General features: G+C 34.4%; 1 pseudogene; it reads left to right on the top strand.

Moving 5' to 3' along the window:
- The first annotated feature begins 13,485 nt into the window (after positions 1 to 13,485).
- Positions 13,486 to 14,472, top strand: LOC149533858 (arogenate dehydrogenase 2, chloroplastic pseudogene; annotated as a pseudogene).
- Positions 14,473 to 15,065: the final 593 nt, after the last annotated feature.

The raw sequence follows: 15,065 nt of genomic DNA, 5'->3' as shown, positions 1-15,065 counted from the left end.
GGGGACCGATCTGATTAACTCCAAGAAATCAATTCAAGTGATTTGTAATAATTTTCTTCAAGCACATGCAGCAATATTCTCCAATGTGTAGGAATCATCACCATGCCTCCAACATCACAATCTCCTTCTCATCATCTAGTTGTTCAGACTAATTTCATGCCTTGAAAAGGCTCCTAACCCCTCTTTTTATACAAAACAATTTTCTAAAATAGGCCAAAACAAAATAATATAAGAATAGAGCCATAACTAATTACCCCTTTGAAAATACCCCTTTGCCATTTTACCATTTTGGCATTTATCAATTTTTGGGACTTAGCAATTAATATAATAACCACAAAACCTTATTTAATAGGGTGATCAGCTATTTAGTATAACTTAAATACCAACTTTCACCCTTGTATATTAAATTGATGCTTTGGTGTAACGGTGGCATGTCTTTTGCAAAGGCCCACTAGTTGGGGGTTCAAACCCCGCCAGTGGCCTTTAGCTAAGATTAGGCAGCAGTTGAAATTTAAATATTGAATTTATTATGTTTTTTTTTTTTTTTTTCCCACCTCATCATCTTGGACTTCGGTTGGGCATATCTTTCACATACGAGCTCCGTTTTCAATGAAACAAATGCCACTAGAAAGCTCTCGATGAGATCTTCAATTTGAAATCCATTGTTGACCACTTTTGAGATATTTTTTCACCTTTTGATGACCTTTGTATCGGGTTTGACCAAACTTTTACTTACCATAACTTTTGCATACAAACTTCATTTTCTCTCATTTGAATTGTGTTGGGTCCAAAATTTTGAGAACTTTAACTTGATACTGATTATTGGAATTTTGGAGATACTTCAATTTTGATGAAAATATCCCCTGGATCACTATGCTGACCAGAACATACAATTCCTATAGTTAATTAATTTCAACATCCCCCATGTAATTATATTATCTAAATACTCCCCATAATCTATAGATATGGTGGGTCCCAACATAAAGCCTTGTTAGGTACCCATTTACAATCATGTATTTCCTAAAAAGAATGGTTGGAATTCACAAGAATCCTCGCTGAATGACAACCATGAGATAGTCATGTCACTACTCATAAGCCCAAAAAATGTCAAAGAGATACAAACTTTACTTCACATAATGCCTTGGTGAATAAAATGATAATTTGATCTTTTGTTTTGCAATATTGTAGATGAATCACCTCTTGGTGGATCATATGTTAGATATAATGATGATAGACCTCAATATGTTTGGTGCGAGCATAAAATACTAGATTCTTTGACAATAAAATTGCACTTTGATTATCACAACGAAGTAAAATTGACCCTACATTATGTTGCTTGAGGATTGATAGAATAGCTCATAGCCAAGTGATGTCTTTCACTTCTTCATTTACCATAGGATATTAAGATTTTGTGGTAGATAAAGAAATGGTTGATTTCTTTTTATTGCACTGAGAAATAGGACCTGCACCAAGATAGACAATATAACCTGTCGTGGACTTATGACCATCTACACATCCTGCCCAATCAAAATGTGAATAACTAATGAGGGAAAGATCTCAATGAGATGAATAATAGATGCCCATTGTTAAAGTCCCTTTCGCACATCTTAGCATTATTTTGACTACTATCCAATGTGGGACATTAGGGGAACTCAAAAATATGAAAACCACACTAACTACAAAAGAAATATCTAGGTAAGAGTGCATTTAATATACAAGACTACCAACCAATTACCTATATAAGGCAGGATCAACATATTTACCTTCCATGTCCTTTATTAACTTTAATCTTGGAGCAACTAGAGTAGACATAGGCTTTCAATCTTCCATTTTAAACTTTCTCAACAAGTCTAGAGAAAACTTTGTTTGAGAAAGGTAAATACCATCATCCTTTTTCCATACTTGTATGCCAGGAAAATAGTGTAGAAAACCAAGATCTATCATCTCAAATGTATCTTGCAAGTTTAACTCTATGTTACCAATTTGATCCATGTTGTGTCTTGTAGTAATAAGATTGTTAACATAAAGCATAATAATAATGATACCACCATCATCCAATTCATTCACATACAAATTTGGATCATGAGGACTATTATGGAAGCCTTGAGTTTGAATTTTTTTTATCAATTTTAGCTTACCAAGCCCTTGGAGCTTGTTTCAAACCATATAGAGACTTCCTTAATTTGCAAACCATGTGTTCTTGTCCTAGAATTTTAAATCCTTATGGTTGAGGCATAGATCTCTTCGTCAATTTCACCATTCAAAAACACATTTTTGACATCCATTTGGTGAAGAGACCACTTGAAATGAACCACTAATGGAATAATAGTCCTCGCAATATTAATCTTTTCTATTGGGGCAAAAGTTTCTATAAATTCAATTTCCTCTTTTTGTGAATACCCTTTGGCCACTAGTCTTGCCATCTATTTTTCAATACTCCCTTCTGACTTAAAATTAGTCTTATAAACACACTTATTGTTAACCACATTCGTACCCTTTAAAAACTCTACCAATTCCCAAGTTTTGTTCTTTATCAATGAATCATACTCATTTTGCATAGCTTTCTCCCACTCGTGTTTTCCTTTAGCATCTTCATATGTTTGAGGATCATTGGTCTTCATTATGGTGGTCATTAAGGCATGGTTAATATGTTGATTCCTTTGATAAATATCTCGAATACTCTTGGTCTTTGGAGGAGGACTAGATTCATCAACTATATCAAAGGTTTCCTTAGCACTTTTACCAATTTTAGAATTATTAGGAGCTTGATGACTCTCTATTGGCCACTTGTGGAATAGGAGAAGATTTTTCCATATGATGCAAGAGCATCCAAAGTGGAAGAGCAATCTTGCATCACCCAAAAATATTTCATTTTAATTGTTTGAATAAGGATTGTATTAATGCAGAGTTGATGTTTGTGGAGGCTTGTTGCTTAGTAAGTCAATCATACAAGCTTGAAATGTCCTAATTTTAGAACTAGATGTTCATCTTGGATATATCAACCTACTAGTTGAGGTTCACTATCATATCATGAGTATTCATAGATTTAATTATAAATTTTTGGTGTGCAATTTTGGTATAAAAACTTCAGAATCACTATTTGAAGGCCTAAATGTACCTGGATGAGGCCCAAGAACTCTACTAATGGGTGCTTGTGCAAATTTGGAGCCTTAGATTAGAAGCCGAGGATTCCAAAATGTGGCTATGATAGCCAATCAGAGCAACAGTTCAAAATTTATGGACTTTTAAAGTTTGGCAGACCAAAACATCCAAAATAAATGTCAAAAATGTATATAGCCAACTCTATTTATATTGTTAAGGTCTATCCACCTTAGGTATTAAGTCTCATTGTCTAGAACCTCCTCAGGTAACATAAAATTGTCTATTTAAGAAATGCACATACATTGTCTAGGACAACTTTGGGTGATAGTTCACAATTTTGTTTTACAAATTACTATAATAAAGGCACCCATATAGGTTAGCATATTATAATTTTGAATTATGTAATTTCACATGTGTGGCAATAATAAGAAGCTGATATTTTGTTCTCACAAATTGTTGTTATTTCTTTGTTTTTGTTATGTGTTTATGGTATTAAGGGGAGCACCCTTCATCAAGTGGTATTAGAGATGGATGTCTTGAGTGTGTGGACCAATTGCTAATTGTGAGGTAGTTCGTACTAAGACCATGGTTTGGGCTAAGCATGTAGACCAACGATTGTGACCCAATTTGCACTAGGGTTTTAGCAGAAGCACAAAAATGCCTCTATAAAGAGATGATTGTCGAAGAGTCGTAGGTGTTACATCTGAGGGTTTTAGAGCCCTCTGGAGGAAAATACAAGCATTGCAAGAACAAATGCACAAAGGAATGAATCTTTTCGCATTAGATAATGAAAGTAAGTATGAAAGAGAAGAAGAAGGAAATGTTCATCAAGCAGTAGTAGAGAAAGTTCTTAACCCAGAGGAAGAGAGATTTTTAAGGCCATCTCAAAGATTGGAAAAAAAACCTAAGTTTGATGCTCACACATTTTCAAGATATCTTAACCCAAATTAATCAATCAATTGGATCAATGAGTTGGAAGATTACTTTGAATATGAAGATACTGAAGATCTAGACACGGTCAAGTTTACAAAGACCAAATTGAAGGGTCACACAAAGATCTGGTGGTAGGAGATCCAATTGGAGTGAAATAGAGGAGGAAAGGATAAATCCACCAAATGGGATAAAATGATAGCTAAAATGAAGTGAAAATTCATTACGATGGATTATGTGATTAATCTACCAAAGAAAATGCAAGGGTTGAAAAAGGCAGGAAGATCCATTCAAGAGTATACCGAAGAGTTCTATTGAGTTCTCATTAGAACCATCCATGTAGAAGATGATAAGGAGAAAGTTGTTCATTATCTTAATGGGTTAAGGCCAAGCATTCAAGAGGAGCTAAGTCTAGTTTGAATGACTAGTATTGAGAAGATGTATCATTTTTCCCTAAAATTTGAGGAGAAATTGAAGAAAAAGTTTAATAACAAGAATAGTGGAAGAGATCATGATGGAAGATCTAGTGGATGGTCTTACAGAGGCCAAAATGATTATTAGAACAACAAGGGTAAGGCTAGTAGTAGCAATCAAAACCAAAGGAGACATAATTCTAATTGTTTCCATGATCAAAAAATTCAAGATTGGTGAGGAAGAGGTAGAGGGCAAGGATATGGAAGAGGAGGCTTCCATGGGAAATGTTTTCAAATGGAGAAGAATGAAATAGAGCATTTAAATGTTCCCAGTACCAAAGAAGGATAGATGAAAGAACAAAGGCAATGCTAGAATCAAACATGTTGATGAAGATACCAAATCATCACATTCTAAAGATGTTGAAAGAGTAGAAGTCCTAGTTAAGAGAAGAGTCCTGCTAAGTGGCTAGAATGAACATGATAAAAAATGGAGCTTCTTTTGCACAAGTTGAAAATTTGAGGATAAGTGTTGTGATGTGATCATTGATGGTGGAAATATTGACAATAGATAGTGTTAGAAAAGATGGATAGATTTTTTAATCTAAAGAGAAAGAGCACCTGTGTCTATACCATATTTCTTCTATACAAGATGACCACAAGGTCACGATCAGTGAGAAATGCTCAGTGACGTTCAAGATTGGAAGATACTAGGATGAGATGTTGTGTGATATTGGGTAGGTAGTGGTGGTTTGACTAGCATGTTGTACATGATGGGCGTGCAAGTTACTACACTCTAACAAATGATGGAGTGAAACTTAAGTTGAAGTCATTTAAGGAGAAAGAAGAGAAGTTATGTAGTGTTGCTAGAATATGTTTTTATTGATGGAAATGAGTTTCTTCAAGGTATGAAGAATGAGAATATGAATTTTGTTGTAATCCCAAAAGATGGTAAAGAAGAAGTAGAGAAGGTACTTTTAGAAGTTGCAGATTTGTTGGGGGAGTTTCTTGATATTGTTTTAGATAATGTACCTAATGGATTAACCCCAATAAGGAAGATCAAGCACTAGACGGATTTGATTCCAAAAGCCAGTTTTCCAAAAAGAGTAGCACACAAAATGACACCAGTAGAAAGCAAGAGTTGAATAGACAAGTGCATGAGTTGTTGTAGAAGAGGTTGATTCGGGAGAGTTTGAATCCATGTGTTATACTAGTAGTATTAGAACCTAATAAGAATGGAGAATGCAAGACGTGCATAGATTCACATGCTATCAACAAGATCACAATCAAGTATAGGTTTCGATTGCCAAGGATGGATGACATTATGAACTATTTGATTGGAGCTATGTATTTCACAAAGATAGATCTACAAAGTTGATACCATTAGATTCACATCAGAGAAGGCCATGAGTGGAAGACTTCTTTCAAGATAAGGGAAGGACAATAAAAATGGTTAGTCATGCCTTTTGGGATAACCAATGCACTAAGCACCTTAATGCAGTTCATGAATGAGGTACTGAAGGAATTTCTAGGTAAGTTTGTCATTGTTTACCTAGATGGTATATTGACCTTTAATAAGACATTAGAGGAGAATTTGATGCATATTTGAAAGGTCTATGTTAAGTTGAGGGAAGAAAAGTTGTTGATAAACCTAAAGAAGTGTTGTTTTGTGAAGGAGTTGTGGTACCTTGGATTTCTATTTTTCAAAGGTCTCAAAATTGGCCCAGACAAAGTGAAGGCTATCCTTGAATGGCCTACTCCAAAGAGTGCTACAGAGGTAAGATATTTTTATGGACTAAGTAGTTTTTACAAAAAATTTATAAGAGGTTTTAGCAGTATTTGTGGACCCTTGACTTAAACAATGAGAGGAGATAGGAAAGAATTTAAGTGGATTGTTAAGAGCATATAAGAGTTTTAATATGTTGAAATAGAAAGTTACAAAATAGCTTGTTTTAGCACTTCTTGATTTTAACAAGGCATTTGAAGTAGACTATGTTGCTAGTGGTACTACAATAGGAGTTATTTTGAGCCAAGAAGATAGACTTGGTTCTTATTTTAGTGAGAAGTTGAATGATGCCAAAAGAAAATATTATGTTTATGATCAAGAATTTTATGCTATAGTTTAGGCATTGAAGAAGTGGAGACATTATCTTCTTCCTAAAGAGTTTATTTTTTATACTAATCATCAAGCTTTGCAATATCTAAATAGTCAAGGAAAATGAAACCCAAGGCATTTGAACTGGGTTGAGATTTTAGAGAGTTGCACATTTTTTTTGAAACACCGAAATGAAAAGTTTGACAAAGTTGCAGATGCTCTTAGTAGAAGATAACTTTTGGTGACATAAATGTAGACTGAGGTGGTTGGGTTCAAGGAACTTAGTAATTTCTATCCAAAGGATCCTGATTTTGGTAAAGTGTGGAAGGCTTGTACAAAACTTGTTACACTTGATAGGATGAAATGGTTGGATTTCATAATCCAAGATGGTATGTTGTTCAGAGGAAGCCAATTGTGCATTCCAAGAAGTTCAATGAGAGAGAATCTCATCAAGGAAAAGCATAGAGGAGGATTGGCTGGACACTTTGGTAGATATAAGACCATTTCTTTGGTTGCTAAGAACTATTATTGGCTACAATAGAGTATGCCATATGGCGAAATGAGTGAAGCAGAATATGGGGTTGTATTAGCCATTACCTATACCAGAGAAGTCATGGAAGGATGTCAACATGGATTTCATTATTGGATTACCAAGGACTTAATGAGGGCATGATTCTATTTTTTTGGTGGTTGATAGATTCTCAAGATAGTGTCATTTAGGGTTCAAATGAGGCAATCTCAAAACACTCGTTGATTTGAATGGTTGCATCGACTAATAATGATGGAATGAGGAGAAACACTAAAGATAATAATGGGATTCCTAATGATAAGAATCTATCAAAATATGTAAACTTTGTTAAACTAGCTTACTAAGCTATGGCTGTAGAACAATTCTTAACCATCCTAGAATCAACAAAGTTTGAGTGCAAAATTGATAAAGTGGGTCAGGGAGGAAATGACACAAGAGAGCCTGACTCCAATGGAAATAGAGGAGGACCTAGAAGTAGAAATGATACAACCAACACAATGTCTAAAATCAATGGGGAAGTGAAAGACCCAATAGAGAATATGACCCTTATACTTGATTCAAATCATGACAGGATTCAAGCCATTAAATATGAACAAAGTAGTCTAAAAATCATTCCAATCTTCTTTGTTTGTATGGGTATTAAACTCCTTCTGCCTAGATATTTTTTGGATAACTAGATAAATAATACAAAGGATAAAAAGATGTGCATTATTGTGAGTATTAGTCATATGGTTCAAAAAGGTTTGTTTTTTATTTTCTTTAAAAATCATGATATGCAAGAGAAAGTTTTAAAGGAAGGAAATTGGGATGTTGGTCAAACTCTATTTAACGCCATTTTGTGGTCCCCAAAGAGTATGGTGGACAATATTCTCTCCCATGTCTCTCCATTTTGGATTGAACTCAAATTTTGTAATCCTAAATTTTGGAATTTTATTTCTTCAATGCTCAAACCATTAGGGTATCTTCTTTAAATGGAAGACCCAAAAGTTACACTCTTTCATTTGAAATCTTGTATCTTGATTTCTTTAAACCCAAATAATGTTTTTTGTGAAAGAATCCCTATCAATCTTGAAGTTGACTACTATAGTTTGGATTTGGTGTAAGTGGGGGATTTACGTACATGCTCTCCTTTCTACCATAACCGAAAGATTTCCCCTCTTTCAAGAGCATTCAAAAAGACTTTATTTTCCAATACCCTAGTTCAGGATTAAGTGCTTCCAAAGGGAATACCTCTAACAAACAAAAAAACCATGCCACTAAATCTAGCCCAAACTTGTTGAATGATAACTCTCATGCTATCAATAAAGTTGATAAAAGTGAAATCTTTGATGAAATTTTGAAGTTTGTATCTCTTATAGTGCCATTTTTTAAATATGAGTTTGAGGTAAGGCCTACTAGTTATTCAAAGAATTTGGATACCTTGAACCCTTTTACATGCCAACCAGTATGTATACAAATTGCAGGGAAAAAAGCTAATTCAAATAATGACTTGACTCTTGATGCTCAATAATTGCCTCTTTCTAGCATAAATGCTAAAGCTCTAAAAAAATAGTGATAAATATAAGAAATCTAATGAATAGGAAAAGACATATATTTACACCACCTCCCATGTTGTAGATGAAAAATTTGTGACCCAACTAATTTCATTAGAATAGTTGAACCATAAAGAAAAGGATGATAATTTCATTGAGTTGGTTGGTAAGAAAAACATAAAGACTTATGAAATAAGTAACTACACTGAAATCAATGAGAAACATAACAAATTAATTTATTTTGATTTTCCTACTTTTCATAATAGATTATGCAATAACTCTACCCCCAAAAAAATATAAATATGATGTTTAATGTCCACAATTAGAACATAAGAGGGCTAGAAATGTCAGATGAGAAATATGTTTTTATAAATAAGTGTAATAAGCTTGATAAGAAAGACTTTGTTTACTTTGGAGTTATCAAGGTTACTAGATATCATGCTTTCCATAACCTCAAGTTTGTTTGGGACAACGCTAAACTGTATCCTTTGGTCATGATAAAGGAAGGCGGGGGGGGGATTGCTCTAGTTGGGCCTCTGTGAAAAAAAAGGATTATCAACAATGTTGTTTCCCCTTGTCAAAGAGCTATTTGCATCCTTCTAAAATGCAATAATATTATTATAGGTATTTGCAATATATATGCCCCCAATGACTACAAAGACATAACCAATTTATGGGACTAGTTAGCTTAAAATATCTTGAATGCTTGTTTGATTTTTAATGGGGACTTTAATATGATTGAAAATAGCCAAGAAAAATCTAGAGATAACAAACATGAATGGCAAGGTAACAATTTCTACTTTTCCAACAAATTAAAGAGGAAGATTAACATCAATGACTCCTTGAAAAGGATGAATAAGGAATATGACAATATTTTGTGTGCATGGTGTAAAAACCAATCTAATATGAAGAGAATATTTCATAGAATTGACAGAATATATTTAAACTATGCACTGCTTGAATTTATTCAGCAAAGTGGAATTAATTCTATTTGCACTCAGTAAGCTAGTATCTCAGATATTCTCCATTGAGGTGTGCATTGCATTGAAAGAGTTAAACCCTCAAGACACAAGACATGATGCCTAGAAATATGAATTCTTTTAAACATTATTATTATGTTTTACATGATACAAACTCCCTTGAAACCATTAAAAATGTCACTATCCTTTCTAAATTATGCTCTCTTGAGGAAAATCCTAGACATGAGTGGGATCAAAAGGTGAAAGTGTGCAGAAATATGTTTCAAATGATGGGAACCAAATATGCTACTGATAGAAATTAGAAAAATAATTTCTATGAGAGAGAACTTAATTCGATAGAAAATGACTTCCCTACTAAAATGTTAAGTATTGACCATGTAGAAATTTCTTCATCCATGAAAACATCAATTAAATTGACAGGAATACTTTCCTTTATCACAATAGAGAAACATAGGAATAATTGTTTCTCTAGCTTTAAGGATCTAGTCATAACATATTAATGAGCCCAAGAAATTATACCCACCCTTCTAGAAAATTAAAATTCGTTGTTGAATTCAACATGGTTATAGGAACATGTGCCTCAAAAGTTTCAAAAAATTCATACCCTAACAAAGCCCTATTGGGATGGGCTGTTGATCCCCTTTTTCATTATATACATTTGTAGCCTAAGTAGCAATTATTTCAAAATACACACAATCTTCAATTCATTTGACTTGTATATGACCTCATGTTAAGTGATAAAGTTATGAACTTTATTTTATAAGTTGGTGTTAGTTAGATATCTCAATAAATTGGATCAATTTAGGTAAGTTTATTGTTGTAGTATCTTTTGTAGTCCTTGTAGATTACAACATTGCAATACATTGACTCTGTTGTGGACTATCATCCTTGAGGCAAGATGTTTTTGTTACTAGCATTCCCATTACACTGGATCTCATACTTTAGCTATCAATTTTCTTTTTCCTTTTCTCTTTCCTTCATTTTCCATTTTTAATATTTTTTGGGATCCAAAAATTAAGGTCCTAGCAAAGTTTTTAAGATTATATCTCAAAAGCTCAACTAGGTTAGTCATGTATCCCTTGAGGGTCATGCAACATTTGGCCACAATAATGTATCTTCTTGAATAGGAAATGGAGAGAAAGGAGCACATTGGTGGGGAAACTACTAGGAATATGTTCAGCTTCCTCACTAAAGACTAGACCCAACTATTGCGAATTAAGTTCAGGGACGAAAAAAATTATAAATCATGTTTTGTTTTTTACTTACTTCTTCTTTATACTGTTGGAGGATCTCTTGGATCCTAGTCTATATATCTATTACTAGCCCTATGTGGCAAAAAAATCTCTTTATTATTATTTTGACAAATACCATATGTATTCATAATGGTTTAGAAATTGTCACTCTTAGGATGTGGATGAATAATATCTTATTAAATTATGCTTAATGTTAATATATTGTCTCAGGGTAGCAAAAATAGTAAGTTTACTTTGTTGAACTTTTTCTGGTGGGTTGGGTTTTTCATATTAAGAGAAGGAATTGACTGACTACCTATTATTAGTTCTACTAATATTGTGTGGTTCCTTATATTAATGTACAATAATTGTATGATATGAAACTTGCTTATTGTTCCTCCATAAATCAGCCCGCAATTAATATTTAATTTACAATCAAATTACTTTCATTCCTATAGAATAGCAACACTTGAATAATTCTTCCTTTAGGGCCTATTTGGCTTGAGGAATTTTTGAATGTGGAAATCAACTATGCTAGAATAACCTCACTTCTAGAATTTGGGTATTCTTAAAATAATTTTTGGAATATCACTTGGACCTATTTGGTTGACCTGGAAGATGAGTGGGAAAATGCATTTTCTATGTTTGTTTGCAAGAATTGAAATTGGAATTTAGATGCATTTTCTACCAGTATCGCCTCTCTCTCAAGGTCTAGACCTATATCTACCACTCTCTCATATCCTTGTCCCTATTAACCTCCACTCTCCAATAATGGCTAATGACATTGCTTCATATTTCTAAGAAACAAAATCTCCAGTCAACTCAACAATCGGCGAGCTGACAAAAAGAGATGTGATAGGGCTAGGCAATATGTTGGTTTTTTTTCATTTGTTTCACTCACTGATTTGCCTTATTAAACAACTATGGGATTGACAGTTGGACATTATTCAATGATGTGTGTCCACTTATCTCTTCTTCTTTTTTTTATGTGAGTGTAGCCCATTCTTGCAACACCCATGAGGTGGCGGAAAGTTGGTGATAAATTAGTTGCTACTACCTTCACCCGACAAAATCTCAAATGATTGAGAAAGACTAGAAACCCCAAGGAAAGTCCACCACCGACAATCAAAGCTCCATGTACAGAGGAGCTACGGAGTATATACTCAAATCCTATGCTCAAACATTGCATAGATAGGGACTTCATAGGTAAGACCATGAAAAATACAAGCAGCCTCAAACACCACTTCACATCCCAGCAAAAGTTTAGCTCATGCGAGCAGAGTCAGCCACATATTAATTTGGTTTTAAAAAAATAGAATAGGAATAGGTTATTCCTATTCCACTTTTTAAGTGCAAAGTTTGCAATGCTCATTTTAGACTTAAATTAGAATTAATAAATTTAAATTCTACTTTTCACTTTTGCAACCAAACACTGAATTTTCCAGCAGTCAAATTTTCCAATTCCTACTACCAAATAGACCCTTAGCTTTCAAGGAGATAGTTATAACAAATTAATGTGCCCAAGAAGGTGGACCCACCCTGCATAAGAACACGCGCATAAAAGGTAGCAGAATTGGGATGAACTGCAGCATAAGCAGAAATTGTTTCAAGATACACACAAACTTCAATTCATTCAGCTTGTAGTTGTCCTCGTGTTAGGTGAGAAGGTTATGTACTCGGTTTTAGAAGTTGGGGACGGTCGAATACCTCAATAAATTGGACCGATTCAGGTAAGATTACCATTACGGCATCTTCAGCAATCCTTTTGCGTTGTAACATTGCAACATGTTGGCTAAGTTTGTAGACTATCATCCTTGAGGGTAGTTGTTGCTGTTACTAGCATTGCGATTACACTAGATCTGGTATTTCATCTATCGATTGTCATATTTGTTTTACATTTTCCTTCGTTTTGCGTTTGTTATATTTTATGGATCACAAAGTTAAGATCAATCTCCGAAAAATTAAAAATCGAATGTAGCATCGAAAACTGAATTTTTATTACATTTAACATTCAGTACAAAGAACCACATAAGTCAAGAGTGTAAACTAGCATGCATTTATGTGAATCAGAGTATTTAATTAAATTTTCTCCTGAATAGTAGAATCCTCAATGGAGTTAATGGATTTATCCTTTGCAATTATTTAGTTTTACAGGCAAATGTTTAGAGCAACAGAAGAGCAAATTTCTTTATTCACATCTACGTGAAGAACTCTGTAGCTGGATGGTAACTGCGTTACTTGCCTATTTCTCGGAGATAAATAAAAGCTTCTGAAAGAAATCAAATAATCTTGTACCGCTTCAACTTGTAAGTTACCACCGTTCGACTACACTGTTTATGTTGGTTTTCATGGTTGTTTCAATAGTTATTAATATGTTATTACCGGAGAGAGCTACGTTATGTTTTTATTTGTATGGTTGATTGGAATTTTTTAGCTGTTTGACATCCCCATTTGTTCATTTGGGTCTTCAGCATAAAGCAAGGAAGATGTTTGCAACGGCTGCTTCAATCCAACTATCTCCAAGTTCGTTTCTTCGCCCTGTGCATTGTTTGGGTATCAGACAGACTCCATGGCCGATAAGAATAGGACCCCCAAAGTCAATAGCCGCTGTTCTTCAGAAGGAGAAGATGGTCGAAAATGGAAGCCGACGTCGCCTCCCAAGGTACCCGGATGTTAGGGGTGCCATGAATCCAAGAAATCTTAATGGCGTTGAGCCATTTGATTATGAATCCAACAGACCCAAGGAAATCGAGAATGATAGTATGTTAAAGATCGGCATTCTAGGGTTTGGAAACTTTGGTCAGTTTCTTGCAAAGATCATTATCAGTCAGGGTCACACAGTATTGGCTTATTCTCGAACAGATCACAGTGAAGTTGCTTGCAAGATGGGAGTTTCCTTTTTCACGGATCAGCATGATTTCTGCGAGGAGCATCCCGATGTTGTTTTGCTTTGCTCATCTATCATATGCACGGAGTCTGTGTTGAGATCCCTTCCAATTCATAGATTGAAGAGAAATACATTGTTTGTAGATGTCCTCTCCGTTAAGGAGTTTCCCCGCAGTCTATTTTTAGAGCTGCTTCCCCCAGAATTTGATATAGTGTGCACCCATCCAATGTTTGGGCCTGAGAGCGGGAAAGGTGGGTGGACTGGTCTTCCGTTGGTGTATGATAAGGTTAGGGTTGGGGAAGGCTTAAGAGCTCATGAGCGCTGTGAGATGTTTCTCAAAATATTCGCTAAAGAAGGCTGCAGAATGGTTGAAATGTCATGTGCTGAACATGATCGCATTGCTGCTGAGACTCAATTCCTTACACACACTGTTGGAAGGATGTTAGGAGAACTGAACTTGAAATACACCACAATAGATACAAAGGGATATGAAGCTTTACTTCGAATTATAAACAACACTTGTGGTGACAGCTTTGATCTCTACTATGGCTTGTTCACCTATAATGTCAATGCAGCAGAGCAGCTGGAGAGATTGGAGATGGCTTTTGATTCTCTCAAGAAACAGCTTGTAGGGCCATTGCACAACAGTTTAAGATCAACAAAGGTATTCAATGGAATCAGCAGGGGACAAGTGTCTCAGCAGATTTTAGCTCCTATAGATCTGCAAAACTCTAGCCCATGCGACGCTATTGTTCCAGCAGCAACATCTAAATAAGTGGATTTATCCCTGGTTTTCTATATATTAATAAAAATAAATCGAGCACATCTCCCTGTTTCCTTGCTTATCGCAGCCCGAAGTGTTTTGCTTGTTTAATAAAATTGTTCAACCTTTATCGAGATACTTTCTCTCTTTCTTTTGGCTTGATATTGCAGTCGAGGTTACTAAAGCATAGCTACTCGAGAGGAACACGTGCGTGTCTATCTCTCTATGTTATATAGACACATGTAGATGTAGATTTCTATGTGTGTTGGATTGTTGCAGATCACTATTGAAGAGAGGGAAAAATGGTTAGCTTCAATACAGCTCCCTTTTAATTTAGAAGGGTTAATGATATAAAATATGCTATATTTGTTTCACATTTTTAGGAAATATATATATTTTTAATTAAATATTAATTAAAATATAATTTTGTGATATATATATGTGTATGTATATATTGAATATTCATCATAATTATGTTATCATGTCAATTATTTTCTATAATAAATTCTTTGATCTATGCAAAATTTTAATATTTTATCAATGTTATTATCTTATTAACGAGTTTGAATAGCTGAACTATTTTTTCCACCTTCGTATATTGTTTC

This window comes from Cupressus sempervirens, chromosome 10 (genome assembly GCF_028749045.1).
Source record: "Cupressus sempervirens isolate cs-2001-9-10 chromosome 10, ASM2874904v1, whole genome shotgun sequence".
NCBI classification, from domain to species: Eukaryota; Viridiplantae; Streptophyta; class Pinopsida; order Cupressales; family Cupressaceae; genus Cupressus; species Cupressus sempervirens.
The sequence above is the reverse complement of the archived record's forward strand: the minus strand, read 5'-3'. Positions and strand labels throughout refer to the sequence as shown.